This window comes from Talpa occidentalis, unplaced genomic scaffold (genome assembly GCF_014898055.3).
Source record: "Talpa occidentalis isolate TD23 unplaced genomic scaffold, MPIMG_talOcc4v2.1 talOcc4.5, whole genome shotgun sequence".
In the NCBI taxonomy this organism is placed as follows: domain Eukaryota; kingdom Metazoa; phylum Chordata; class Mammalia; order Eulipotyphla; family Talpidae; genus Talpa; species Talpa occidentalis.
In genome coordinates, this window is record NW_023604861.1 from 102,498,210 (window position 1) to 102,505,365 (window position 7,156).

The window sequence follows — 7,156 nt, forward strand, 5'->3', positions numbered from 1 at the left end:
CAGAGCTTGTATAAATAAATAAATAAATCTTAAAAAAAAAAAAAGGCTCATGTAATGGATGCTCTGTTCTTTTCTCTTGCTAGCAGCCCCCTTGCTCAAGATGTTAGGGGTCAAGGCACTTGCACAGACGTCATTCTGTCTTGCTTGGGAGGTGTCTAGACCTGATAGAGTAGAGTTCATTCAGCCTCTCTTCTGCATTGAGCCACTCCAACATCAATATCTTTTTCTTTGACTATCCTCTCCTAGGCTTAAGGACACACTTCCTGTCTAATGTAGGGCAAGGACATCTTCTGCAGGGGGAGCTCAGAGGCTGATAACAAAACATGAACTCTAGTCCCCTATCTGTAGCCTCAGTAGCCTCAACTGTACTCCATTTGCTTGCTTGTTTCTAAACGAATTAAAGTGTCTTATTAACTCTTTTTTTAAAAGAATTATTTATGCATACAAGAGCTGGGGTGCAGGCCACGGTGGATGGGGGGGGTGAGAAGATTCACCAGAGACAGAGTGGGGAACAGAACAGGTGGCTTGACTAAAATGCACTGCTGAGGGGAGCAGCGGGCAAGACTGGAGAGAGGTCTGCTATGCCATGTGGTTAGCTCCCTGGCAGGGGGATGGAACTGAACTGGTGCTACAGTAGCTGTGGATTGCTTCATAATGCTGAGACTGCCATTTGCACCACCGGGGAGGCCCCTTATTAATTCTTTACTTGTCCAAAAGAAGACAGGAGCACTATTGGTATAGCTTTTACATTTTACAAAACTTTCCTTTTTTTTTTTTTTTTTTTTAATTTTCTAGAGGCATGTCTTATTTATTTATCTATTTGTTTGTTTGGTTTATACATGCACTGGGTACAGTCAGAAGCCGGGAGGGTGAGAGAATTCACCAGAGCCAGAGCAGGGAGCAGAACAGGCAGAAGGACCGAAGCACACTGCTGAGGGGAGCAGCGGGCGGCAGGAGAGGTCTGCGCGCCATGTGGGACCCTCCTCCGGTGGCCTGGGAGCAGCCGGGGATCGAACCGGCGCCACAGAGGCCGCGGGCAGCTTCGCAACCCAGCGCTCAACCGCTGCGCCACCTGGGAGGCCCAACTTTCCATTTATTTTTGCCTTTGCTGTAGGAAATGAACAAAATGGCTAGCTTGATCTTCAAAATGTAAGTGACTAATGATAGTGTGTGATTGAGGGGCACCCAGAGACCCCAAATTTTTAAGGGGTACATGCTCTAAGGGATCCACCATCTGTATACAAAGTGACTCTTAGTGTGAAATATCTTTAATAAAAGTAGTGTGCATAAAAAAAAAAGTGGTGTGCATAGAAAGAGAAGAAAGGATATTCCTAATAACAGTTTCTCAATAAAACATTCCAAATTGCCCATCCCCTTGTGAGCCATAATGTATTAGAAAAAGAGAATCTTACTGGATCTGTGCAAATAAACACATTGCTATGAAAACTATAAATACTTATAAAGTTCACATTTTGGAGTATCAGGGAAGATAGAAAGTAAATGTCTCAGTTTTGCTTACACATTAAATTCACAAAAAAAGAATCAATTTACCATCACTGCAGATCATAGCTCAATGACATAAAAGAAAACTAAACATAAAATATTTCAAACAAAGTCATTAAAAATGACTTCCTAAGAAAGACTCTTTGGTTCTAAAGGTAGGGGCAGAATATCCTTGTCACAATTTCCTAAGGCAAGATATTTTTCTGGTCTGGAGAAAAGTTTGTCACAGGAACTTCAGCAACATTAGATGCATGGCAACGTGAAGACTATATTCTTTTTTAATGCATCCAATGGGTGCAATAAGAATCCCTAACTGGGTGAGATTTCCTCTTCCCATAAGGAAGGTGTGATTTGCTAGTAGGCCTATAATTTGGAATGGGCCGCGACAGAAGCAGCCCTCAAGCCTAACAAAGATGAATAAACTCTTGGCAGGTCTATGAAGAGATCCCAAAACTGGAAGTGGAATTAAACTGGTGGGGTGCTGTGCTGGGTGAGTACAGGGGTGCTATTACCACTTACTGTATGTGTGCAACATGTTAAAACCACAGGTTGTGAGGGCTTCCAAGTCTTGATTGTTGCACTATGCTGTGCCCCATTATAAGAGAGTGGAAGCTCTACCCAAGACATAGTTAGGTTCTATTCCAACCCTGTGGCTTTTTTATTCTCTAAATTTAATGTAAGATTTTTTTTCGAAAAAGAACAGAGACACATTCAGGGGCCTCCCTGGTGGCGCAAGTGTTAAAAATAGCACTGTCAAGCTGTTGCCAGCCATTGCAGTACGAGTTCAATTTCCCAGGCTGCTGGCCAGGGAGGTGACCCACGTGGTGCAGCAGACCTCTCCTGTCTCACCCACAGCTCCCCTCAGTAGTGTATTTCAGTAGACCTTCCTATTCTGCTCCCCACTCTGGCTGGTGAATCCTCTCACCCCCCTCACCTCTGGCCTACACTGAGATCTTGTATGCATAAATAAATAAATATTTGGGAAAAAAAAAACAAAGACACATTCAAATGAATCCAAATTGGGTGTCCCTATATTCATCTCCAAAAGTAGGCCTAAAACCTAGCCACTACATCTCTTCCTCAGTCTACTACAGTAGTCTCTAAGCTGGGGCCATGTTTCTCCTCTTGTCACTCACCACTCACAGGCAATTCTTTACACAGCACCTAGAACAAATTTTCTGTGACTTTGTATTAAAAAACAACCTACATTTAGAAAAGGACATATTAGCGAACATCTCCATGAAGTATCACAGACAGAATGTATGCAAGCTGCCAGCACCCAAGTCAAGAGATGATGATGACTGACAAAGAGAATGCATGTTTTTAACCCTCGCCACCGCCTAAGTCACTTATTGCCCCATCCCAAGGGGAACCCTATCCCACTTTCAACAGCATATGTTAATTTTGCCTTCTTTTGAATTTTATATAACTGGACTCATGGACTCATGTAGTATGATAGATTTTTTTTTAATTTTTTTTTAATAGAGGCATGTTTTTATTTATTTATTTGTTTGCTTGTTTGTTTGTTTTGTTTATACAAGCACTGGGTACAGTCAGAAGCGCGGGAGGGTGAGAGAATTCACCAGAGCCAGAGCAGGGAGCAGAGCAGGCAGAAGGACCGAAGTACACTGCTGAGGGGAGCAGCGGGCGGCAGGAGAGGTCTGCGCGCCATGTGGGACCCTCCTCCAGTGGCCAGGGAGCAGGCAGGGATCGAACCAGTGCCACAGAGGCCGCGGGCAGCTTTGCAACCCAGCGCTCTACCGCTGCGCCACCAGGGAGGCCCAGTATGATAGATTTTTAAAAAAAATATTTTCTTTTGCTTGACATTGTATCTGTGTGATTCATCCATATTATTGCCTGTATTCATACATAGTTATTTCTCATGGCTGTGTAAACTTATATCATGTTAACCTATTGTTGATAGGCATCTGGCTAATTTTTAGTTTGGCTATTATGACCGCTGCTGTTATGAGCATTCTATCCAATGTCTATTTTGATAAACACAAGCACACATTTCAATTCCTTGTATCCTGGATCAAACTGGATTTGCTGAGTTAGTTTTAGTAGATGCAGTAAGTCCTCACTTAATGTCATCCATAGCTGCTTGGAAACTGTGACTTTAAGTCTTATGATGTATAATGAAACCAGTTCCTTGAACAAAACATTGTTTCATTCAGTTTCATTTAATGTCAGCCAGTATTCTATTTTCTCATCAACCTTGCAATGAAACTGTATAAAAAATCTCCTAAGAGATTGTGCTACTTATACTCCCACTGGCAGTATAGGCCACTTCAGTTATTCCACATCCTTACCAAGGTTTGGTATTGGCAATTTGTATAATTTTAGTCATTTTGGTGAATTTTTAATGGTCAATATGACATCTAAAAATGTAATTAAGATTATATCTCTTTTCTGCTTTAAAACTTCTAGTAGCTTTTAATTTCACCTAGAATAAGGTATAACCCTCTTTTTATTGCCTATAGGAACTCCCTTTCCCTATGATCTAGTGCCTACCAACTTCTGTGACTTCATTTACCCTATATTCCCACTTAGTCACTGTATTCTAGTCATACTGGCTTCATTTCTGTTATTTTGAAGTTCCCTAATTGTTTCCTACTTCAGAGAACTTTGTAGTATTAATAGTTATTTCTTATACAAGGAAAGCATTTCCCCTAGACATTTACCTGGTAGACTTGTTACAGGGCAGGGAGAGGGGCACCCCAGACCCCAGGCAAACCTGCCTACTCTAAATAGGTTCTGCCATCTGCCACATCAACACAAAACACGAGACTTTAATGGGAAGGAACTTTAATACAACTAGGAAACAATACAGGAAAGGCAAAGAATATAGTTTCTAAATCAGGTACCCAAAGATACCTGACCCCTCATGGGTAAAAGTCCACCCAAGCAGCATTGGCCCAGAGCAAGGCCCCAAAGCCTGCCACAAGTCTAAAGCATCTTCCAGTGGGGACCCACAGAAAAGGGTCAGAAACAACCAGACAAGCCCGGAAGGAAAAGAGCAAAATCAAAATTAAGATAAAAGCCTCCATTGTCACCTCCCCACGGGTCTCTCACCCACATCTGTGTCACCCAGTCCACGACCAAAAGGCAAGCACAGTTTCTTTACGTGTCTCTCTGCTCCATGTGCCTCCTCCAGGTCTCCTTCTGGCTCTCCATCCTGCTTCCTTCCTTCCTCAGTCTCCTCTGCAGCTTCTTCTCTCCCTGCTCAGCTCTACCCTCCTTTTGGGTGGGGCAGGAAACCTGGAACCTCCCCCTTTCCTGGGGACCACCCTGTTACAGACTCCTTGTCATACTCGCTTCAGATACACTATTACTTCTGTAGTAAATTCTTTCCTGGTATCTTTGGTATCACTTCATATTTCATATCCTTCATGGCTTTCACCAACCTGAAATCATCTCAGGTTTTCTTTCATTTGTTGCTTTTTTTTAAAATATACACACATATTTATTACAAAATAAGGAGGAAATACTCATGCATCTCAAGATTTCTTATTCAGTAGTTTTCCCATGTCTCCTGCCCCCTCCTCCAAACTCTAGACACTAGAACACAAGCTCTGAGAGTGTGTCTTCTGTTCTACAACCTTAGAATTGAAGTAGTACTCAGTGTCATCTGGCATATGGTGGGAACTGTAGAAATGCTTGAGGAGTGAAATAATGAAGTGGTGAATGGAGCTAAAGGGAGAGATTAAACCTAAGACTTCAAGAAACCAAACACTTTTAGCTCCACCTTTTTGTCATCCTGATGCTCCTTCCATCTCCGGAAGTCCATTTCACCCTAGCAGCTAGTCTACCACAAAACTGCTGCTATATATTCTCAAGTCTCTCAGAGAAGAAAAATGTGGTAACTTAAGAACCTTAAAGGCATAAAGACTTTGGCAGAGCCTGAAGGTACCGAAATCAGAATACCTCAAGATCTTCAGAGTTGGTCTGCTCAATATGCCTTGTTTTGGTATGCAGATTATTTTGAGCTGAAAACAATGAAAACCCTGGAGGCTAAGGAGTAGTTCTTTCCTTTCCCTAATTCATTTGACCTACACCTAATCAAAGAAGTAACCTAGAAGAATGTAGTGTGTGTGTGTGTTGGGGGGGATGTGATTCTGAAGTAGGCTTATCAGATCAGGAAACAAGTCCTCTCTACCTGAGAAACTCATCCTTCCTTTTTTTTTTTTCTAAAGATTTATTTATTTATGCATACAAGAACTGGGGTGCAGGCCAGAGATGCAGGGGGTGAAAGGATTCACCAGAGATGGAGTGGGGAGAAGAACAGGCAGACTGACTGAGATACACTGCTAAGGGGAGAAGTGGTCGAGGCAGGGAGGTCTGCTGCAGCATGTGGGTAGCTCCCTGGCTGGCCAGGGATTGAACTCGTGCTGCAGAGGCTGCAGACAGCTTCATAGTGCTGTGCTTTGCACCACTGGGGAGGCCCTCATCCTTCCTTTTATTTATTTATTTTTTATTTTTATATTCCCCATACAATTGCAACCTTGATTTTGACCCCAATCCCTCCTCCCCAACCCCTCAAAAGAGTGTCTCTGGTTCATAGTTGTTTGTTGATTTTGATTTTTTTCATCTTTCTGAGACACAGGGCAAGCTAGGAATTAGGCAATTTTAGGGACAGTGCAGGAGGGGACCTCTGAAGAATTTAGGGAGGCTTCAGAGATAAGGACAACCAAGGGAATGTAACCAATTCCACTGGGAAAAACAAACATCCCAGGACCACAGACAATACTGTTATTGGTGGTCCGGTTTTCTTCAGATGATAAAGATAAAGTGTAGAGATGCTTACCCGGAAGACAAGGCCATAAAGATAAAGATGTAACAAATGGGGAAAGACAAAGCTGTTAGATAAGGAATGTGAAGATCCCCCACTCAGTAGCAAATTAAGTGAGACAGTGGAGAACTAACCAATCACAAAGAGACTGGTGGAGCTTTAGAATAATTAGGGAAAGAAGGTATATATTCCCTGAGACATGACTCCACTTTGGCTTCCTTGGCCCTCCCAGGCCTGTTTCCCTGGCCTGGGAGTCCCACTTTATTTCTGTTCTTTTTCTCCTCAATAAACTTATTCTTTCTCTAAAACACCTGCCTCTTCTCGCTTGCTTGCCTGAGCATCTGCGAAGTTCCTGCTGCGGCTTCGTGAGACACCAACCCATGGGGGTCTAGTGGCTGGGGCTCTGCGCTGCCCCTGCAGCCTGGGATCCGTTCCTGGCTGGGAGACTAGGCCTGACAATTCCGGTATCACTTCCTTTTAAAGATGAAGTCATCCCTTCTTATCAAGTGAACTTGTTACAGGGCAGGGAGAGGGGCCCCCCAGGTCCCCCAAATCTGCCTATTCTAAATGGGTTCTGCCATCTGCCGCATTAACACAAAACATATGAGACTTTAATGGGAAGGAACTTTAATACAATTAGGAAACTATACAGGAAAGGCAAAGAATATAGTTTCTAAATCAAGCACCCAAAGTTACCCGTCCCCTCGTGGGTAAAACTCCATCCATATGGGATCGGCCCAGAGCAAGGCCCCAAAGCCTGCCACAAGTCTAAAGCATCTTCCAGTGGGGACCCACAGAAAAGGGTCAGAAACAACCAGACAAGCCTGGAAGGAAAAGAGCAAAATCAAAATTAAGATAAAA